The following is a 24620-nucleotide window of genomic DNA, read 5'->3' on the forward strand; positions in this document are numbered from 1 at the left end:
GGTCAGTTTTCTCCTAAATAGACACATACAGCTGGTTTCACTCATTGTATGGATGGCAGATGGAGGTGGTAAAATTTATACCAGATCACATAAAAGCAAGGGCTGGTAATTCTGTGTTTCTTATGAATGTTTGAATGGAATATTTTTGCCAGTTTTCTCTTAAAAACAAGATATAACTTTGTCCCTTTATTTCATAAAGGCATTGTGATTTATGAGATATTTAAGATCTTTTGTGCACATCTTTGGGCACTTATAAAGGAAAAGGGGCTAGTGCTGTTGAGTGTGCACTGCTTACCTCCTCAGTGTTGTAGAACACACCAGCAACACATTGCAGGAAGGAGGTCTGTCATTCACAAGATGACAGGCAGCAATGGACAGCAAAAGCCTAAGATTCAGTAAGATCTCATCAAGGTTGGGAAAGCTCCTATGGGCAATGGGGTCAGAACTGTGTGCTTGCATTGCGACTGAAGGACTCGGGCAAGTGGCCTGCATTTTGTACTGGGGTCAGGTGACCTGCTGGGCTAATGTGCTTCCAATGACTGGAGTCCACACCTCCTAGATACACAGTGAACTGTGTGACACCTTGTTGTGGTAACATTTTTTTTTCTCTCTCGAGACCCACACATGTAAGACTCTACTTCATCTTTACTTTGAACCGTTTTCATCTTTGTCGCAGGGCTTTTAATATTAGGACCCAAATAAAACTTGGAGGTTTTGTTATCTTTGATAGTTACCTTCCTCTCTGACTCAGTTGTTCCACATCCTCTAGCACAACCTCACTGTTCAGATGCCTGTAGCAACAGGAGGTGGGCTGGGCCAGGTTTTCTCTCCTTTGACATGAGCTCTGCAGGGATTGGTAGAAAACAGGTGAGAGTTGAGTGAGTGGCTGCCTGTGTATCAGTCTGAAGATGTGCGAGGAGGTAAACACACTTGGATCTTCAGAGTCAAAAGTGAGCTAGAATCTCTGTTCCATCTCTGAGATGATGCAGGACCTTTCTGAAGTGACAGAACTTCCTAGAGCCTCAGTTTACCCAACTGTCAGCTATAAACCAAAGACTGTGGGTTATAGTTTTGCTTATATTTCCAACAGCTATCTGTGATTTTTTTTTCTTTCTCACTATGTTTCTCAGGCTCTTCTGGAAATGGGATGATGAAATGATGGGCCTTGGCAACAACAGCCAGAAATCTGATATTTAATTTTGTATCATGTTGATCTATTTGTGGTGCCTGGTTGTCTGTTCAAACATTAATGTATGTTATTCTGGAAATATCTCTAGATAAGATGGACATTTATAATCAATTGACTGTAAATAACGCAGATCATACTTCATTGTGTGAGTCAGTCTCACTTGATCAGTCAAAGATACGGAAGCAACTACTGAAGATTCCTGAGAAAGAAGGAATTCTAAGACTTCAACATGGAAACCTTGCTGAGTTTTCAACCTCCTGCGATGCATGGCACATTTTAAATTTGGCAGCCCCAATGATCACATGGCCCAGTTTCTTAAATGGTCCCACCAGTAGATGAAGAGCTACAGGTGGCCAAGGGCTCCTCAGAGATGGCAGATCAGTTCCCTCCATTGATTGGCTCCTGCGTATGTTGTCCAATCACAAGCGGTCATCCCTAGACACGTGTACACATGAGCAATGTGAAGTAAAATCGGTAGATTGCATTGTATATTTACATGTATATGTACAATGAAAATTTAAAAAGAGATTATGAATGGGGAGGCCACAAGAGGAATTGTAGAGGAGACGGGGGGCAGGAGCAACACAGATGAAATGCTCATGTATGAAGTTCTCCAAATATAATGTAGGGGAAAATACGCACATAGGCAACAGATTCTGTTTTCCAGTGACTCAATAATATACTGTCTGATCTTGTTGTATCTATAAATGGAGGAGATCCATACAATATAAGAATATCATAAGTGCTCAGGTTTATCCATTGCCTACTTCCTAATAATTATTGCAGAACATCCACTATGAGGCCATATCTATATGCAAACCTGCTTTGCCTGTTCATAGAGGAATCAAGGAAAGGTTCCATTGCTAGTGACTCCCATGAAGAAACAACTGTAGGTGTCGCTCGGTCTTTTGCCACTGTGTTTTCACAGAAGCTGCTCATGACAAAAATAAACAAATAAAATAATGAAGTCAGTGTGCCATCAACCGTCATTTGACCCAGATCCAGGCCCAAGCAGGGTCTCGTTCTACCATAAGAGAGGGCCTTTAGTCTAGCTACAGTCATGCATTTCAAAAGATAACTGTTGGCCCAGTTTCTGAACACACTCTCACATCAAGTTCAGGACCAAGCTGTGTTTCACCTGGGTTCTGGCTTCTAAATTAAAAGAGTAGAGAAAGAGATTTCAAAAATAACTCCATCAGAAGGAATGCTGAAATGTAAGGTAAAGGTTTTTCTTTTTTAGTGAATGTGATAAGAACAATACAGTTCTATGAACACTGTCACTTCTCCCCATGAAAATCCAAAGGAAAACTTGATCTGAAGTTAGCTTCCTTACAGAGGTAACACTGTTTACAAGACAAATGGATGCAGTTCAACTACTCAGTAAACAGAGCTTAGTCTTCTTCACATTGGACAACTTCCTATTGTGTGTTCTACTGAGAAAAATTCATCTGGAAAAAGACTGATATAATCATTGTTAAGAGAACATTGTCACAGATTTCTGCAGTCAAACTTAATCAGCTCAAGGCTTCAGTCTGGGCAGTCTTCTTAGTGTTATGGAAACCAATTTCCTGCCAATAAATACTTGTCTAGAGAAGAAGTGAGCGACAAACACAGGAGGAGCCTGTAGGATGGAAACAGGAAACCTCTAACTGAAGAGCACAGAAAAGAAAAATGCGCATCTTCACCTCTGTGGTTCCAGTTACAGGAGACAAGCTATCAGAAACAATAGGATAAATATGCAAAGATGTGCTCATATGTACTGTAGTTGCAATGTTGAATGTAACATTAAATCAGCATAGTTATACATTATAATGAACCACACTGTAAAATAATCTCCATCTGCTACAATGGAGCTAGATAAAACTACATGTTGACTATACTGCACAAAACAAAAAGAAAAAAATGGAGAATTGATGGGGTTTTAACATAAATTCTATCTTCTGCATATAAAAGACCGGAACATAAAGGTGCCAAGTAAGCTCCCAGAGGAGGGAAGTAGCCTGTAGCTCTACCTAACTATGATGCTTATGATCCACCACAGTGACCAGCATGCAAGATAACACTAAGGATTCAATAGTGGCACTTATATCTTGGTAGTAAGCAACAGCTGTCTAGATGGACTTAAGCCTAACTTAAGGAGGCTTAAGGAAAAGCATGCCCTTATACTAAAAACCTACCCAACCTCACAGAGATAGTGGAATTATGGATCTTAGAAAAGACTCTTCCATCACAACTTTAATAAACCAGCATAATTCTTTACCGTATTTTAAATATTTTCCTTATACCCACAGATTAGTGTAGCCCTCACTCATCATCAAAGAAATATTTATTTGTAACAGAGGTAGAACACTATAGAAAAACACTATTCAAAATGGAAAAAAAAAACCAATTGACTATTGAGGTGTCTGTCTCCAATAGGTACTAAGTCTCAGGGAACATTGCAAAAGAGGAAGCAGAAAATTTTTAGAGTGGGAGGACCTGAAAATATGATTATGTTTCTCAGATACAGAAGGGAAGCGACACTCGGGATATCTCAATGGTATGGATTCCTAAATAAGATGTTACTAAATACAACACCATGCTAACATGGGAGGTGACAATCTCACAGGGTCCCACCCCTAAACATAGAACCACAAGTGACTAAGAAATGCTCAGAACAGAAGAAATAGTCTCCCTCAATGGAGAGCCACCTAACTGGTTTTCCAATACCAATTGGTCAGCCCTGAAATCATGTATATGCAAATAACACTAAGTACACTGAACAAATTGTATTTATATATGTATGCATGTAACAATAATAATTAAAGAAAGAGAGGCAATGAATTTTAGAGGGAGCATGGAGGGAGGTTGGAGGTTAAAAGGGATGAGGGGGAAATAATGTGCTTATATGTTAGTTTCAAAAATAAAAAAGTTATCTCTAGCGGAGGAAATGGCTCTATTACTTCATTTAAAAATATTCTAGGTAAAACATCCATTGGCATCTGTAATTTAAAAACCAATAGATAATTATATTTTTAAAACTCAGATAAGTGTGGGCTTTTTTTTTTCCTGTACTTTAAATGGATATCTTGGCTATTTGGAGGAGTTTCCTATATTTGGGAAATAATGTGCAATGAATGTCATAAGCAGCAGTAGAGGTTTTTTTTTTTTCCCAATTCAAACAAAACAGGGTTCCCAGCAACCAAGTGCTTACTAATAAGCCCTTCCAAATAAGAACAGAGACTGGCATCTCCCAGCTCCTGAACGTGTTTGTCAGTGTCTGAATCTGCAGAGAAGCATGAGCAGTTTGTCAATGAGCCAGTGAGGGGCCGTGAGGACTGACTCCAGGCACTGGCTGCTATGGCTCCCCTGTGCACTGTGACAAAGCTTGTGTTATCATCTCAGCTGGGGCTGTTTTTACATTGTTAGCTGGTGCAGAGATTTCTCTCCAGATATTTTCCCATTGATTTTTCAAAACAAGGCCTTCTAAAAAATGAACCTCAAAGCAGATATGCCTTGTCATGTATTTAGTGATAAAGAATTCGGTCATTTTAGAAGGGGGGTAGCTTGCAGAATAGAAAAACAATTCCCTCCCACCAAAATAACAAACCAAAAGCACCTGACTGTCTGCTCAAAGCATTCAGCTGTGAATGGACTAGGACAATGAGTACAATTGCTTCTGGGTTGCATGAGGTGGAGATGATATTAAAAAAAAAGGAGTGAGAAATTGTATTGGGGTACTTTGGAACCACATAACAGCTTTTACAAAAGGGGACTTGGTAGGCTGCCTTGCACAGTAGGGACTGGGTAGTCCAAGACCCCCTCTGTACAAGGAACCTGGAAACTAACTGCTCAGACCATGAAGCTGGATGCCTCATCAGTCCCTGTCTGGGGCTGAAGGACTGGAAGATTCCTGGAGAACCCTTGTTCTTCTGCTTATGTTGGAAAGCTGAAGAAGTTGGGTTCTGGTGCCAGCAGCAGCAGCAGCAAGAAAGGGACAGAGCACCAGCCAGTGTGAAGGTAGAAGTCCACACTGGTGTTCTCTCACACACCTCTTTACCTGGGACACACACAGAAGATGCTGCCCACACTGGGGGAGTGTCTTCCAGCCCCTCCCACTAGTCATTACAGACCCACCCAGAGACAATAGTTCATTCAGAGCCAGTGAGGTTGGCAACCAAGATAAACCCTAACAGGAGTTAAATCAAATATGAGTGAATAAAATTCAGCAAAAGATAAGGCAGATCCTGGGGCCATGTGCTTCATCCAAACTTTAGTCTTTGAATTTCTGAGTACTTGGGAGGAGGAAAGGAGCCTGGGCTGGAGCCAGCATAAAATGCAAGAAAAACATGGCAGCCTCAGAATTAACTTACATTTGATAAGTTTAGGTCCATATTTTAACAATGATGAAGTCACTCATCCCCACTGCCTACCTTTGGGTTTTGTTACCAGGGTTTTGGTTAGTTCTGGAAATGCCCTAATTCCTGTGTATATTTCTTCAGGCTAGATTACAGCATGTGTGCGTGTTCCAAGATTTCTGGAGAATATGGTTGTTCACACTCAAGAGGGAGCTATTAGCTTCCAGCAGGTAGACACAGATTCCTGCTAAACACATTACGGTGCATACGACCATCATCTGTGAAACACTGCCTTCAGCATTTTATAGGAAAGCTGTAATGAAGATTTCTAACAATATTCCTTGTCTGGTTCATTGATATGCCAATGTCAAAGACCTGAGTAAAAAAATGAAAAAAACACAAAACAACTTGGAAGGGACTATATTCACCATAAACATTTTCTCTCTCTTTTTCATCACAAACCTTCTTATTCTAGAATGTAGTATTTGTGCTCTGACTAATTATAGGATACTGTCTAGATATCTTTGAAAAATTATTTTGAAGAATTGTGAATTTAGATTTTTAAATTTTTTTTTAATGTACATGTGTTTTGCCTGCATGTGTCTCACATGCATGCCTAGTGCCAATGGCGGCCAGAAGAGGGCATTGGAACATCTGAAACCGGTGTTGCAGATGGTTATGAGCTGTCCTAGGGATGCTGGAAGCTCAACATGAGTTCTCTGAAAGAGCAACAAGTGCTCTTAACCTCTGATCCATCTCTCTAGCTCCCGAGAATTGTAAATTTAATGGGAAAAAGTAGTACCTGTACCAGCCATTGTACAAACTTACTCAAGAGTACACAGGTGTAACGGCTAACAATGACAACGGGACTGTATCTAGAATCACCAGAGAGACAGGCCTCTGAGCATATCTGGGTTGGTTTTCTAGATTAAATTAACTGATATGGGAATATCCACCCCAAGTATACATTGCACAATTCCTTGACCTACAATCCTAGACTGGATAAAAGAAAGAAAGAAAGAAAGAAAGAAAGAAAGAGAGAGAGAAAGAAAGAAAGAAAGAAAGAAAGAGAGAAAGAAAGAAAGAAAGCTAAGTAACATGATCCATTTTTAACTTGAGCATGATTTGTACATAGTTCAATGTGGTCCAAAAGTTAACATACCAATAGCACATACTAAATACAGGGAACAAGATACAGTTACTCTTTGACTTTTGTATTATGAGATATATGCTCAAAAGAAACATCTTTTTTGTTTGTTTAATTCTCTTTTAAAATTTATTTATTTAATTATTCACTTCACATCCCAATCGTAGTGCCCTCCCTCCTCTTCTCCTGGTCCCTATCTACCCTCGTCTACCCCTTAGAAAAGGGGACCTCCCCAACCCACCTCAGTACATCCAGTCCCATCAGGACCGAGCATTTCTTCTTTCACAGTGTCCTGGCAAGGCAGCCTGCCAGGGGGAAGTGATCAAAAAGCATGCAACAGAGATCTTGTCAGAGACATCCCCTCACTCCCACTTCTAGGGGACCCAAGTAAAGACCAAGATGCCATTGGGTGCGTATGTGTAGGGGGCCTAAGTCCAGTCCATGCATGGTCCTTGGTTGGTGCTTCAGTCTCTACAAGCCCCACTGGGCCCAGGTTAGTTGGCTCTGTTGGTCTTCTTGTGGAGCTCCTGTCTCCTCCAGGTCATGCTATGCTTCCCCCAACTCTTCCTTTACACAATGGGATACTACTCAGCTATTACAACAAGGAAATCATGAAGTTTGCAGGCAAATGGATGGAACTAGGAAAGATCATCCTGAGTGTGGTAAGCCAGGCCCATAAAGACAAGCATGCTAGGTTGTCACTTATAAGCAGATATTAGCAATATACTACAGGATGCTACACTATAGTACACAGACCCAAAGAAGCTAGGTAATGTGGCGGGCCCAGGGAAGGATGCTAGGATCTCACTCAGAAGCAGAAAAAGAATAGACAGCAGAGGTGGTTGAAGAGAGCGAGCGGGATAGGAGAGGAAAAACTAAGGGAAATGAAGGTGGAGATCAGATGTGAGGAGGGGGGTAGGACAGAGGGATTGCAGAGAGAAGAGAAACTGTGAGTAGAGGCACCTCTGAGACAAGCTGGAGACCTACAGCAGGGTAGTCTCTGGAAGGATATCGTGAGACCCCTAGTAGCGGGGGTCACAGAGACTGAAGAGACCACCCTCTAGCCAGACAGGACTCCTAGTAGAAGGAGGGGACGCCAACCCACCCACAAAAACTTTGTCCCCAAATTTACCCTGCCTACAAGACATGCAGGGATACAGATAGAACGGAGATTTAAGGAATGGCTATCAATGCCCAGCCCAACTTGATACCTATGTCATAGGAGAGAACCAACCCCTGACACTAGTAATGACACTCTGCTATGTTTACAGACAGGAGCTTAGCATAACTATCCTCTGAGATGCCCCACCCAACAATGAAATGAAACAGAAGCTATGACTCACAGGAAAACATTAGGTGGAACATAGAGATCCCTGTGAAAGAAACATCTTAAATTGAGCATATTATAAGTTGAAAATGTATGTAATACACATGACCTTCCATACAACTTAAATCAGTTAGCTGCACAGCACACCATAGAAGAATGTTCATTCACATTTATGACTGTGAGGCTGACAGCCACGTCCCAACATCATAAGAAAATATGTAACCACCTTTCACTACTTCAGGAGAACAAAATTCAAAATCCAAAGTAACATTTCGACTTCATGGATACGGCTTTAACACCATTATAAAGTCAAAACTCAAAAAAAAAATTTAAAAAATAAAGTCAAAACTCATTAAGTCAAATCACTGTATGTTAGAAACAATTTGTAATGAATATTTTCAATTATTTTACCTTTGGGGATTTTGGGGAGGGTACTATCTCTGGAGATCTAAGACTACCGACATAATACCATCTATTAGTTAGCTATCTGTGGAATGCAAATTAACAAAACTCTTCAAAGTTATACCTTTTACATAATAATGTAAGTGACAAAGTAAAGCATAAAATATCAGGCTTCAGTATGAGAAAATTTTTGAAAACTTCTGCCATATTTTCAACTACAAATGCCCACAGGGTTGCCTGACAATGTGAATGTACTTCCAGCTACTGACATTTGAGCTTAAACTTGTCAAAATGGTCAAGTCTGTGTTATTTATAACTGCCAGGAAAAACCAATCCTGAAACTAAAAATATTTAAGCTGAATCTCTTTTATCTAAATTATAAGAATTTATTAACAGTTGTCTCTGTCTCAAAATTAAAGTAGCTGTCTTTTCCTGTCCTCTTTAACTTTGTGGACTTTATTTACTCATATCCATATGCCATGTGTTGGAAGTCTCTTCTGCCCTGCTACAACTTAATGGTTTAGTGACAGGTGTTACTTCCCAATGACTCCTTACAGGTGGGGACTCACACTGACCCTCCTAACGATGACATTCCCCTGTGATGCCAGGGTGTAGAGCTTTACTGTTGCTGCACCTTAGAGATTACATGTTGCCTGCGTCATGCCATCAAACTGTTGGCTAGAAACTGTTTCTGGCACTTTCAACATGTATTATACACCAAAAAGCGGTATAAAGGCATCCATCACTATTATATTTCAATGTGAAATATCCCCCCAGCAGCCTTGAGCTTTGAATACTTGATGCAATTTTAGACAGTTGTTGAAAGCTTATGGGAAGTGGCCTTGTTGGAGGAAATGTGTCACTGGAGGTGAGCTTTTCTTTGAATGTTAGGCCAAGTATCCAGCTGGCCCCTTCTCTCTCTCTCTCTCTCTCTCTCTCTCTCTCTCTCTCTCTCTCTCTGCTTCCTATCTTTGACAACAATTTCAGCTACCACATGCTTGTGTTGCCATGATGATATGTCCAAGTACAGAGGGCCAAACTAGTACAGACTGACATATCTGAAACCGTGAGACAAAGGAAGCAACCCTCTACTTACACTTGCTTTCTCCAGCTATTTTTTTCACAGTCATAACTAACAAAACTAAAATAGCTATGTATCAAAATACTAAACAAGCAAAGGTGTTTTACTTTTCCCCTGCCTTGTGTGCAGAAGCCTTGGTCTGGAGAATATTCAGCTGTATCTACAAAAATATGTCTGAACATGTCATAGAAACAATTTTTCCACTCAAGTAGACTTCTAGAAAAAGAGAACTAGGGGTGGGAGGTGAAAGGCCCAGTTTGCTTTAAGTGACAAATCAAAATATAAATATAAAACTCACAATGAGAGAACCTTAGAATTTGACTTGAATAGAATGTATACTGCTTGGAATTATGTTTTCTCCTCGTCCACCTCCTCTTCCTTCCCCCTTAGTATTCTTATTCTTGTTTTGAATATCAATGTTTAAAGATGGAAATTTTACCAACACTGTAGATGACTGTGTACCAAAGCTTGAAGACATGCATCAACAAGACTAGATGGCTTGTCCATTCTTCCATATATGCAATCAGAGTTCCAGAAGGAAGTCAGTTCTATTGACTGCCTATTAAAGCCATGACTCCAAATCTCCAGCACTTTCTTCCATCCAGGCTATCAATTAGAAGAAACTGTTGTTATTATTTTAATGTCCTCTGCACCAAGGAGACATAGGATGAGAAAAGGAGGTTTTCCACTATTTTTCTAACTAGATATCTTCCCCTTTAGTGATCTGTTCAACACAAAATTGCCCCAAATAGGAAAAGGGTCAACACACATCTATCTTTATGCTGTATAGCAAATCACCATCAACTTAACAGCTTTACATCATATCCATTTGCTAAGTCACAGAATTCTTAACTGGGTTTTCTGCTTAGAATGTCCCACTGGTGAAAGTGAAGTTTTGCTTGGACTAGACAGGTCTTTGGAGGATTTGGGAAAGAATCTCCCTGTGACTCTGCTGACTGCCATCCCATAATCACACTTGGGTCCTAAGGACTGCTCTGTGTTCCTCACACATGCTCCCTCCATCTTCAAAGACAGAGATAATAATCTACAGACATCCTTCTCAGGCCTCACTTTCTGCTGACATTCTCTTCTCTCAACCAGGGAAACACAAGGTTTTCAAGTGTTAACAATTAGAATAGGCCTGCTTTGACAATCTACTTAAGATGACAGTGATTTCAGGTGTGAAGTTCATGAGGGTCATCTTAATGTTCATCCCACCACAGCTATGAAAGTCCATAGTGTCTCATGGATGTTCCTATTTTGGAGCTGTATTATCATATGAATAGAGGTAGCTCAAAGCTGTAATTTTATTAAACATAATGTTTAGGTCTTTCCATTTATTTCTATAATCAAATTTACAAAAATAGTTCTGTTTATCATTGATTTCAAGTTATTAATTCTGTAAAATCTATGAGATATCAGTCTCATTTTTCCTTCCATTATGAGTCATGGAATAGAAGACTCCAGTGCAGTTTAGAACAACAATCAAGACCAACCATGGTGTATTCTCTCTCTCTCTCTCCCTCTCTCTCTCTCTCTCTCTCTCTCTCTCTCTCTCTCTCTATATATATATATATATATATATATATATATATATATATACATATATAGATTCAGCACACCAGGCTGAATTTCTTTGCTTTATTTGGGTAGATAGTGCTTGCCTACTTAAAATCTACAAACAGATTGCATAGAAGTACACAAGTTATGATATTCTAGACATAAAAGAGCATAGGAATTTTGGTGAGTCCTTGGTAAGTGAGCATGGTTGAGGTATCCATGCTTTAAATGATAGGATTTACCTTGGTGGAGGGTAGACCTCTTCCTGGAAGAAAGCACCACAGAGCTTGCATTGAAATATCTAGAAAAGCAGGGTCCCCAGAGGCAGCTCTAACAAGCGGTTGAGTCTGGCTGCCTCCGTGATGTGTACAAACTGAGCCTGCGCACTCCAGGACTCAAGTGGGCAAAGGTGGGTCCAGATGTGGGGTAGGACTGGTGAGCAGCTTGTCTGGGAAGAAAACGGAGATTCTGTTAGTCTCCAGCTTCATGTTTAACTAGAGAACTTTGTTCATTTAAGAAGGAGAATAAATCAAAAGAAAATATTGAAAGGTCATACCCTCACCGAGTCTATAATAAGCACAGTGGCTTACTCTATTGAAAATTTCTCCTATGTTTTAAGCAAAAGGTGTAAGGTCTTTTAAAAAATCCATTTTATAAGAAGATTAATCAATGCAGTCTCAAATCGTGAGTTCACATGGTGAATTTCATTTTCTATTCAAATAACCTAGCTTTACAATGAATAGTTACAGGAATCTCTTTGAGCTCACAGCATGGCTATAATATTGGATGCTATGATTTTCTTGGTGTTTTGCAGTACCCTTCCAAAGGTGGTATCATCCACAGTTGTTGTTTTCATTTAAAAATATGAGAAAACTGAGGCTAGAGATAGCTTTGGTTTGTCCTTCATGCATTGTGACAGAACAGGAAACTAATGTTCTTTTAATTTGGAATTTCTCACAGAAATGTACTATGTTGCTTCAACCATGGAGTGTGTTTTTCTTCTTCTGTTCTGTGTTTTACTTCTTAGATACAGATTTATTCTTAATGAAATTGCAAAATCAATTGGACATATATTAAAGAAAAATGGTAAAACTAGCCAATCAAGGACAGTAAAGAACCACTATACAAGTTACCTATATTAAAACATATATCATTGGATACTGTTCCGCATGCTTGTCCTCAAAAGTTCATGGAAGGATTGTCCTGTGTTTAACAGATTGCATAGAAGTATACAAGTTATGATATTCTAGACATAAAAGAGCATAGGAATTTTGGTGAGTTCTTGGTAAGTCCACTCCAGGGCTCCTTTTAAAGGAGCATTTGCTTGCCTTCTGTCATTGCCTTGCATGATCTCAAGTGTTGTTTGGGGGCTCCACTTTGTCTTCTGAAAGTTGATTCATCCAATAAGATACTTTAAATATAATAAATCAGAAATAATTTTAAACATAATAAAAATACTTTATTAGTTTTTTTCCTTCATGGAGAATATTGGAACAGTTCATTTAGGGGTTGGTTCTTCATCAAAACCAGTACTTTGATAAAGAAAACTTCTTATTCTGTCTGAGAAAACAATCCCCCAGTACCCCAAATGAATGTAACCACCTAAATTTAAACGTCTTGTAAAGCTAATTTTTAATTGCTTCTGACAACTACATGAGTTTTAATACAAAAAAATGAAGAAAGTCAACTATTTTAGGTCAAACACTTATTAGGTAGCAGAAGTGATGAACTGTCTTTACTTTGTATTTAATAAGTGTTATATTTAGAAGAGTCTGAGACTCTTCTGGATCTTTCTAGTTGTGGAACCTTGAATGTTATGTTTATGTAAGACCATGACAGAGGTGACATTACCTAAAGAACAGAAAACTCCCATTAAGACATGTTCTACTAGTCAGCATAAGACATTTAAAACCACTTAGAGATTTGTTTATTAAGGGACATTTCAATTATGGGAAGATATTCTTTAGAGTTCTGATGATAAATCATTTAATTTTGAAACATCAGTGTCTCTATGTAAGTTTTGGTTTTAGTATGTGAAATATATATTCTTATTCTGTAATCTGTATTTTTTTTTTGTCTCAGTCAGTAACAATCATTTTCTTTCCTTACCATTTTAAAACTCTATTACCATTTCCTGGGAAGGTCTACATACACACACACACACACACACACACACACACACACACACACACACACACACACACCATTCCCTTCCTAAATAATCTCAGCATTGTGTTGAACAAGATGAGTAAATTCAAACAAGTGAAAGCTGTAATGTCATATAAAGACAGCAAAAGTATACAGCAATAATATCTATTTAATCTGTCAGTTAGAACATTTACAGATTCAAGTATCAAAACATGATACTCTCAGCCTCTAACCAGCTACTGATTCATTCTTGGTCCACCCTTCCGGGAGCTAGTTGAGCTATGGAGGAATAGTCTATCAGCCTCGATTTTCAGGAGTACAGAATCTAGGATGGTGATTTTTTTTCTCTAGTACTTGTCCAAAGCATTTGAAAAATATAAATACATTTTACCTGTGGACTTGCTCAGAACATTTTTCTCCTAGTAACTGTCTGTAGGAGACAATCCCCGAAAAGCTCCTCTGGGCATGTTCAACATCACAGACCTGACAATACATGGAATGAAAAATGGCAAGCTGACCTTGCAGTTGAGATCGATCTGTTCCTTTAAACTTTGAAACTTAGAGGGTTATTTATCATTCTCACTGGCTCTCCAGGTATGGCCTGTTCTCGTAACGGTTTTCAGGTCACTGTGTAGTATCTTATTTCTTTTCTTCCTGTAGGGATACAAATCCTGAACTTGACTTATGGTCTAGATAGTAAAGAAAAAAATGACATGTTGCAATGAGAAAATTGACTGAGTCCAGAGCTAAGATTCCACCTCAGAGATTTACAGCAGGAATTGTGGAAAGATATGAGGCTGTCAAGGTATGGTGATGGGCTCCTTGAATTCGCAGCTTGCTTCTTTTCAATCCAGTCATTAAATAGGGCCATAATAAGCATTATTTAGCATGCTTTTCTTTTTAAGTAATAGTAGTCTAACAGAAATGCTCTTATTCACATTAGTAATCATTGTAGACGCATTAAAACTTGCTGTCCTTCTGATTCCATGGTGGAGTTCACTATAGCCATCTAAAGAAAGGGAACTAGAAAAATAGTCAGCTTCAAAAGGTAAGTATCTTACCAAGAGGACTAAGCAAATGAATGAGGGCCAGGAAGAAATCTCCGGTCCAAAGGCTTGTGCCCTTAACTAGCTACCCAAATTTGAACAGTCTTATCTTTGTGACTCAGTTTTGTCATCCACACAGTGAGAAACAAAATGGCAGCTAACATCTTTCATAATTGAGAGGCCTTAAGATCTACAATCACACATATATTGATACAAAATAAGCAAATGCTTATCACTAACATTGCTACCAATTCCATATAATATGTGTGGCATATATATTTTTGTTTTCAATGTTTAATCTTGAGCAACATTTAGCAAGTGTTTCATTAAAAAGATAAAAGGCATTATGATAGGCAGATTTGGGCCCAGGGGTCCCGCTCAAACTAAGGCACCAGCCAAGGACAATACAGGCGGTAAACCTTAAACCCCTACCCAGATCTAGACAATGGACAGAACACTCTCCACAGTAGAGTGGAGAGTGGGATATTACTTTCTCACATACTCTGGTGCCTCATATTTGACCATGTCCCCTGGAGGGGGAGACCTGGTGGCACTCAGAGGAAGGATAGCAGGTTACCAAGAAGAGACTTGATACCCTATGAGCATATACAGGAGGAGGAAATCCCCCTCAGGAACAGTCATAGGGGAGGAGAATAAGGGGAAATGGGAGGGAGAGAAGAATGGGAGGATAGAAGGGATGGGATAACCATTGAGATGTAACAAGAATAAATTAATAAAAAATTTAAAAAAAATAAGAAGATAAAAGACATCTCTTCATAGAGTGGCCAACATATGGCACTTTATCCATAACTGTATCTGTTTTATATCCACAGTCTTACAACACCCCTAGTCCAAGAAAACCAGAAGCACCAACCAACTACTGACACTGCTATATCACCATATTACACCTGCCACCTCCTGCCATGATTGCTTCCTTCAATCAGGAGTTCTGTTCCCTCCAGCTACTAATTCAATCTCAGGCAACATTGGTCTTACATAAGGAACTGTAACTTGTGTCATTTAAAGAGCCTGGAGGAGTCTGCCCAGCTGACTGCTTACCTAGAATCTACTATTGTGCTATATCTGGATTCCTGCTCCCATTTCCTGGCCTTTTAGCTATAGCATTGCTAACCTGCTGTGGCCTCCCTCTGTTCCCCTGAAGGCAACTGAGTCTGTCCTTTGTACTCTTTAATGAACTCCAGAGTCTTCTGTTAACTAACTAATCTTCCCACCTATTGTGAACTCTTCTGCTCCCCTAACTTCTATGCAATCACCTAAACCAGGCTCTTCTTTCACTAAGGCACTGGAAAGCCTATACCAAACAAAAAGGTTCGGTACCCTTTGGACCCTGTAACTCTACTGAGTTACCTTTGTCTCTACCACTAGTTCTTTTCGATACTGGATTTCCCACCAGCTGGAATTGCTAGGGATCTCAGTGAAGTAAGAACCCAAATAGTAACCAGACTCTTCCACTTCCAATTTATAGTCTTTGCTTCCTTCATCCTTGGTTCATCACTAAGGCTTGTGGCATAGCAGGTTTATTGCTCACACTTGTGGTAGATGCTCATAGCCAAGCTCCTCATGCATACTCAGATTAACTGTTGCTCAAAGTCACTGGAGTGCCTCTAAAAACATGACTATGTCAGCAAGAGGGTTAGAATGTTAACCCCTGAGTCTCTTCAAATGCTTAAAAGTCAATTCAAAGTTTATCAACCTTTGTTGTATATGGATTATACTATTATTTAATGTAAGAAAATATTCTAGGGGCTGGAGAGATGGCTCAGAGGTTAAAGACACTGACTGTTCCTTCAGAGGTCTTGAGTTCAATTCCCAGCAACCACATGGTAGCTCCCAACCATCTATAATGTGATCTGATGTCCTCTTCTGGCCTGCATGTATACATGCAGGCAGAGCACTGTAAACATAACAAGTAAATAAATCTTAAAAAGAGGGAAAGAAAGAAAGAAAAAAAGAAAGAAAGAAAGATTTTTTTTAATTTCTAGGAAGAGCCCCCGCAGTTTAAGCTTCAATGACTCTTGAAAGGACTATAACAATAATAACTAATAACTGAGTAATAAAAACTATTAATACTCATAATAGCATTACCACTAGTGCCACTGTTACTATAGTAGAGGGCATCACCATGATGAGAATCTGGCTGCCAATAGACACTACGAATCAAAACTTTGCTTAAATACAGAGCTTGAAATGTTTGCCCAGTTGGTAAAGGACTTGCACAAATCTCATACCCCAATAGCACACAACAGTGTTTACTAGCTAACATACCTGTAATCCCAACACTTGAGAACTTGAGAGGTAGAAGCAGAAGAAACTGCTAATAGTTTAATGTTATCTTTGGCTATATAGAAAGTTTGAAGCTGTCTTAGGCTACATGAGACCCTATCAAAAAAGGAGGAGAGGGGAGGGAGAGGAGATACAGGAGGGGAAGGAGGAGGAGAAGGAAGCAAAGAAGAGCATTCACAAATCAATTCACACTTGTCACCAGAACATCAGACCTCAGTAAGAGGCCCAGGCAATAAGGAGTAGCTAAGAGCTTTCTTGCCCCCAAGAAGGTTAAAATGGCTGCTGTGGTGCTGCTGAAGGAATAGTTAAGGTCCTCACCCTAAGACAAGGCGCACATCTCATACGAGATTGATGCACAGCCATAAGGAAAAGTCTGTTAGCAAGTTTTGCTCATTGGCTCGTCCCAGAAGCCTCTTCAGAAGATGGGAGGCCATTGTGTCAATAAAAGGAGAAATATTCAGTTAACAAGATCAAAGAGACCTGGACTTGCTACCTCCTGGATACAAACTGTCACATACATTGGGACACCAGGGGTAGAGCAGAGAGCAGGAACCGAAGCTTTGAAGAAGTGAGTGGCCGTGGGGCAGGAGGCCAAGAGCAGCTGAGACCAGAAACTGCTGAAGAGGCAGAGTTGGCAGACACCCTAGAAGAGGGCAGCAGAACAGCAGGGAGAGACAAAAGAAGCCATCCACATCAGAGCACCAGCCAGCTGAGTCAAGGCAAAGCTGAGCCCTGTGTGAATAAGACAAGGTCAGGTTAGGATATGAGGAGTCATACAAAGGTGTCACCACAATGATACAGGAAGGAGTTGGGTTGCTTGCTGCTGTAACCTCATTCTTCAAACTTCCTAAAAGCACACATTACTTATTTTTCTAGCATATCTCTACTGCATTTGCCAGTTTAACCAGGAAGGTTACAGACATGCAAGCACCCCAGTGACAATGAAGTACTTAAATAGCAAATTCAAATATTTCCAAGACTCATGCAATCAGCATCAGTGGAGGATGGGCAAGATCACAGCAACCTGCACCTACTGAAAATTTATGCTCTGAGGCTGAGGGAATTTGGCTGAACTCAATGTAACTGTGCTCACCACTTCTGTCTAATTCCCAGGGAGTGTGACAGAGAACCAGGCACACACACACACCACCACCAGCACCACCAGCACCACCACCACTCTATACATACTACACCTCACACACGCACACACACACATACACACACACATCACACACAAACTACCACATATACACTATATACATACACACAGAGGGGGGGCACAAATGTAAGAACTCTGAACAGTTAAAAGTCTAAACTTTACAGTCATAAAGTCATAAAGATACGTAAATTTGAAAATCTGAAAAATCACCTAAATATTTAGAGATTCGAATTCTTTATCTTTAAAATTAAGGCAATAATGTGGCTTCTTGGTTTTATCATAAACATCAAGTAAGTAAATTATGTGTGAAAATGGTAATTGCTACAAATGTACATTATAAAAATTACCTAAGGTTATATAATCAACATTTAATTTTTATGGTATTATTATTTCATTTTCTTTTATATTGCTTCTATTTTTGGGCTCCTGTATATTGATTACACATATTAACAGTGTTCAGTGTGATATTAATACACAATACAGTGTACATAGGAAATGTGGTATGAGTATATGCATGCTCTTGACATGTATATATAAAACTATTTAAATAATGAAATGCTGTCACTTCCGTAAGAGTTGGTAAAATTGCAAGATATCACACTAAGTAATATAAACCACACTCAAGGAGACAAACCCTCTGTGTTCTCTATTACATATGGAAGATCAAACAAGATCAGACCAAATCTCTCTCTATGTCTTTCGTGAAAGTATATGCATATTCTAGCCTGAACACATTTGCCATCCTCATAAACATGATAAAATGCAGAAAATGCAACAGGAATTTTTAACCATCAGTCTGGCCTGAAACACTATTTATTCAGAATGGTTTTGAGGTGTGATCTGTACCAGTAACAACACCAGAGTTCATGATGGTTCTCTAGAGCTCTGAGACACTAGAGCACATCTGTGGTTATGCTCTTTCACACCGGGAATGGCTCATCCCACGCCCAGACAGCCTTTGACCTAGCAAGCCGCCAAATAAGCCTTCTTGCCCAAAGGATTAAAGCTATGTGCTTATGTATAGAAAGATGATTAAAAATATATCTCTAATTCCAATGTTATATAATACCATGACAATGTCTATAATTTTTTTCAAAGTTTCCTTCCCTTGAAGACAAAGTCTAAAACCTTTGTTCTGGCTTTGTGTTCTCTTTACATTTAAAAAAAAGGAAGAAGGTGAGCTGGTGAATCAGAGAGTTTAACACTGTGGTCGTTCCCTGCTCTATCCACCTTGATTGGATTAAGAAACACCCGGGAAATGGATGAGGAACATGGAAGTATGTGGCGGCAAGAGTTGTCATTTACAAAATCACCAAGGAGATGGATCTTGTGGGTGAGACCATTCTCTGGCGGGGCGGGGGGCGGGGGGGTGGCACCTCGGGTTGTATAAAATGAAGAAAGCATGCTGGGCACAAACACATCTGTTTCTCTCTGTCCTCACTTGTGGATGCAGCTGCTTCAGTCTCCTGCCATCTTTACTTCCCAACCAAGATGCACTCCACCTTGAGTGGAGAGCCACTATAACCTTTTTCTTCCCTATACCGCTTTTGTTAGGGTGTTCTCTCATGATAACAGGAAAGGAAACTGAGACAGGGTTTCAGTGAGAGTATTTCTACACAGAACTGACTGGTAGGAACTGCTTGCCATGAATGAAGAAGGCACCTACAATGTACTTGGATTCTGGAAAGAATAAAAAGAGACAGCTAGGAGCCAGCATTCATCTATTTTTGCTTCTGGTCCACCAAGAAATGAGCACATTGCCTCATTCCTCCACCATCGCAGACAACCTGATCAGGCCACCATGCCTTCCTTATCACGAAGAGGGTGTGTCCCCTCAAACCATGAGCCCCCCAAAAACCCCCATTTCACATAAGCAGATTCTTTCTAGAGTTTATTATAACCCCAACTAAAGTAACTAATTTTGGAATTGTTATAAATCTCTGCTAGCTCTAGAATATTTTTTTTCACACATGTATCTAGCTGGTCATTAAATGTATTTTTAAATTTTATTCCCATTCTGGCTTTTCTCTCTTTAATTCCCATCAAGTCTGTTCTCAACCCTAATCCTCAAAGCTTTTACAATACTCTTTTAACCGTCTTCTTTTAGTTCTTCATTCATTCTGGCCAGCCATTAGCTGTCACTGGGTGCTCCCTTTAAAGGCCACTAAAACGAATGGTTCTCTGCTGCTGAAAGACTGATATCACATCTCTCAAACATCAGTAACCCAGAGGGTCACACGTTAACACACTTCTGCCAAGCATCGTTTTTCTGGACTCAGAGGGGACTATATATAAGTCTTACCAGACTGTGATGTTCTTAAATGAAATCACTTTTTTAAATCATTTTGGAATGATCACATGGCTCAAACTCTGAAGGTTTTCTTTCTTCCTGAAAGATCCTTTTACTCTACGTAAAATGATCATTGTCTTTGTCAAACTTACTGTAAAAGAACAAAACATTACCAAGTCTGAAAGGGAGCACTAAAATGATGTATCCATTTAAGGTTCTCACCTTATGCGCTTCTCACAGCACTGAGTACAGCAAACCAGGTGGATCCAAAACAAAGTACCACAAATGGAGGTGACTGAAGGACAGAATGGTATTGTGCCACAGCTCCTCAAGCTGGACTCCCAAAGTCAAGGTGCTGGCAGGGCCATGTTCCTTCCAAAAGTGCTAAGAAACATCTCCCGGCTCTGGTCACTGTTAGGCTGGCAGAAGCATGAAGCCTTTCTCCTTACAAGATACTCTCTCTGTGTTCATATAATCCCATCCAAACAGTTCCTTTTTTATGGCCACCAGTCATACTGAATTAAGGTTTATCCTAGTGACCTCAGTTTTAACTCTTTATCTTCAATACAGGTCACACTCTGAAATACTGAGAGTTCGAACTCCAACATAGCCTTGGTAGAATTGTAAGCACAACCACATACCATATCAAGTTGGAGAGACATCTCAATCAATCACTTGCTTACAGCATGAGGACCTGAGCTCATTGCCCAGTACCCACATTAAAAAGCTAGACATGCTGACATTTACTTGTAATCCTGATGCTTATGCAGCTCCCAAGGGCTCACTGGCTAGCCCCTCTAGCCAAATCAATGAGCTGAAACCCAGTCAGACATCTTGTCTCAAGGAACAAGATGTATATCACCTTAAAACTGGCACCTGACATTGACCTCTGATTTTTACACATACACAAGGAAAAAAAAAACCTCACAATTATATATTTGTTACAACTCACAGAACAGTATATGTAAAGTAAGTGCATTGTTGTACATATAAATTAACTTTATTAACGTTATTTTGGAAATCTGTAAGATGCATATTTTTAAAAAACAGAGTTTGATATGCTCTCCTGTGGGTATGATATCCCACTACAAAGATATTTCCTTTATTCTTTCTAACCGTGTTGAGTCTTGGATATTAAATTCAGCAAAAGACACCATTTGTCCCATTAATTGCCATAAGTGACAATTCCTCTGGAAGGATGTTCATATCTTAAGTTCCTTGCGTTCCAAACAAGAACTGACTCCTTTCAGAACGCAAGACTGTCACAGCAGTTAAGGTACCATAAAGCAGTAAGAATGGAAAGACAACCAAAGTCAAGGGCTGCGCACTATTTTAAGGCACTGTATTTTGGCCTTATCAGCCAAACGCAATGCTGGAGAGGAAATCTTGGACTCAGTGGTTAGAAACATGATAAACCCAAAAACTTAGAAAGTGAAGGCATTTTGAAGCCCAGTGAGTGATAGATTCTTTTTAGAGCCTTGAAGAGTTCAAGAGCTTTGCTCAAGGCTACATTAAAATGGGGATCAGACATTGCATTTCCTGACACCTGACTCCTGCTCTGGCCATACTCAATTCCTGTTGCTAGGCACCTGAGAAAATTCAGAAAGAGAGAAAGACTGAGCCTGGTCATCACAGAAAGGAAAGGAGAATAATATCAAATCTTATTTCTGTATAGGAGAAAAGTGCAAAAGGACAAAGAATGAGCTATATTGAAACTGAACAAATTGCTCTCCACATATTTGGAGCTACTCACACTAACGTAGTTCTTTTCAAAAAATTACTATCATGATCAGTTGTGTGAAAGCTTGAAAAACAGATTTTTTTTTCTATCTTAAATGGTTCTCAATGTAGATTTTAAATATATTCCTAAGAGTTTATGTATTTAATTAAATATATTCATTTTGTTTTCAATTATTAAAAAAACAGTTCGTTGGCTTTAAGCCTAGAAAAGAATGCCATAGCTTTCTAATATTCAAGTAAAACAAAGTAAAATGCATCTTATTTGCCTTGTATAGTAATATGTTTAACATTAAAGCCTTGGCCTCCTCCCAAACCAATTAACTGTCTGAAGTTCTAGTCATTTATAATATGACTTTTGTGTGTCTAGTATATATACAAAATCCTTGTGTTTATTCTTTTAATTTGCAATGAAATAAAGTTTTAGGGAGTATTTTTTTTTTCAGATCTGACTTAGCACCATAAAGTTTTGAGATACAAAAATATAAAGTGGCTTACATTTTTTTCTGTTTGCTTATTAGAAATATTTACTTAGACCATAATAAACTCCAGGGAAGTAGTTATTTAAATAAGAAGACCTAGAAAGTCCTCTCTGGGGAGAGGCTTGCATAGAGACCTGCATAAAGTTGGGAAGCAAGGCTGTCTATAGTTGGTGAAAACTGCTGTACACAAGGACAAAGCAAAGACAGAGGTTCAGGTTAGAATCCAATATTAGTGTGGCCCGGACATGTGGGGGCGGGAGTGGAAACAGAGAGCTTCTTCTTTGCATCCTATAGTAAATGGAACGGAAAGTCTCTGGGATGTTTCTGAGATAAGAAAGAGCATAATGTGATTGGCATTTCCAAAAGGTCACTTTGCTTTCTCTATGTAAATGAGGAGCATGAGAGCAGAAGATGAGCTGCCTGGCTCCTGGTGGCAGTCCAGGAGAGGATGACGAGGACGAGGTACTTAGAAGGAGATGGCTGGGGACCTAAGCAGCCAGGTGAACAGCGATGTCATTTAGTGTAGCGCTGAAAGGGAGAAAGGAAGTCACCTCAGTAATATATTCGTAGGTAAGAGTTTGCCAGTATATAGACCTTCTCTTAAATCATCCATTTTAATTTTCATAATGGCCATAATAAAATTCAGCCCAGAATGCACTTTTTATATTATCTAGAAATGTTCTGCAGGGGGAAAAAATGCTGAGAAATGCAAAGCAAAAACTTAGTTTCCCTTGAGCCACATCTTAGAGTCGATCTGGACCACACAGAGGATGGATCCAATTACTGTGCACTCTAAAAACACTCCATGGACATGAGTCTCATTCAGTTCTGTGCCACCAAATCCAGAGAAACCAAGGCTTAAAATGACACTAAAAAAAAGTATCCGATTCTTCCCAGACATTCCAATAGCCCTGCCACAGCGCAGCACTAAACCAAAGCAACTGCTATTACACAGATAGTTAGGAAAAGAACAACTCTTTTAAAGGTCACTAAAGGCTAAGAACATGAAAAGAATTAACCAGTTTCTGAGGTAGGCAAATAATGGGATTTCCCTGATATTTCCATCCCATTGAGATTTGTAAGCTAGAGCACGAAGCACTCTCTAAATGTTGTGTGCTTCCTCTATGAAATTGTTTTGAGGATTTTTCTCTTAGGCAACTAACATTTACAAGATCATTTCCTCTAATTGAAATACTTTGGGCTGCGCACTCTGGGTCAGGCACTCCTTCCCCTACAGTCAAGACCTCATCTCTAGAAGACTAAAGAGAGCCACTTGCTTTTAGTGTAAGTGTTCCCCAATCCAGGCTCAGAACCCTTAAAAAACCTAAGCCCATCAGTTTTAATCTCTTGTATTTCTCAAAATGCAAGGCACTCATACACATGAAAACAAATGGACATAATTCTTTAAAGATTTATTTATTTTCATTTCATCTGTATGAGCTTGATGGCCTCAGAATTTTACCATTGCCCCACCATGGGCTACGCTAACGCTGCAATCAGAGAGCATGGGCGTGTCAGCTCATACCGCCTTCTCACACAGAACTCTCTAGCACACCAGGTTCCCCATGGTAAGGACTGTGGATTTTACAGTGTCTGACAGTGCTCATGAAATTCTAGTCTGCTGCTTGTCTGATCTCATCCCCTGAGAGTCTCCCCCTCTTCAGCTCCCTCGTAATCACGGTGACACCTTGGCCATTTCTGTCACTTGAGAGCTTGTGCCTGGTGTCTTATGTTTACCCCTCCAGACATATTCTCCACCTTTCCAAAGTCTGCTCTGTGTCCTGAAATGATGAATCTACAGATTGCCACCACAGCATCAGTGACCTTCTGCTTACAGCGTGTTCAGTGGCTGGGGCACCCAACAGAAGGCACTCAGCGAAGAGAAGCCCGGCTTCTCTTTTGCAGGGTTTGCTCAGGTACTGCCTTCCCTGAGGTCACAGCTCCTGACAAGAAGATTCTGGGCACAGCATCCCAGAGTGAAGCTCCTTTAACCCACTCTGTATTAGATAACCAATTAGGAGGCTCATCTCTGGAGAGGCTAATTCACCATCTCTCAGCAGTCATCAGTTGTCTGCAGATTTTTTTTTTTTTGGTCTAGAAGTGGACCCCATGAGATTTCATTCTCCTGGGTTAGCATGTCTATTGATATTAGCATTGTTCTGGTCTTATTTACAGTTGTTTTGAAGAGGCACACAGCAGACTTCTTGGTTTTCTGGCTCTTACGCTCTTTCTGGCCCGTCTTCTGTCATGCTACGTGGCTACAGACGGAGGAGCTGTGCTTAAGGTGTATGCTTTGGATCCGGGCTCCCACAATCTCTTGGTCTTTGCACCCTGTCCATGTGTGGTGTTCGATAATGGCCTCCACATGCTGGAGAGAGGAGCCTCTGATCCCAATGTTTCCTCTCAGCCTG

At 39.8% G+C, this 24620-nt stretch overlaps 1 long non-coding RNA gene across 1 annotated transcript; it reads right to left on the bottom strand.

Moving 5' to 3' along the window:
* Positions 1-798: 798 nt before the first annotated feature.
* Positions 799-13820, bottom strand: LOC311609342. The gene is made up of 3 exons (XR_014783362.1): positions 13710-13820; positions 11286-11491; positions 799-844 (listed from the first exon to the last, which is right to left on the bottom strand). It is a non-coding gene; the product is annotated as an uncharacterized lncRNA (long non-coding RNA).
* Between the last annotated feature and the right edge of the window lie 10800 nt (positions 13821-24620).

Source organism: Acomys minous, assembly GCF_964271855.1.
Source record: "Acomys minous genome assembly, chromosome: 11".
Lineage (NCBI taxonomy): Eukaryota > Metazoa > Chordata > Mammalia > Rodentia > Muridae > Acomys > Acomys minous.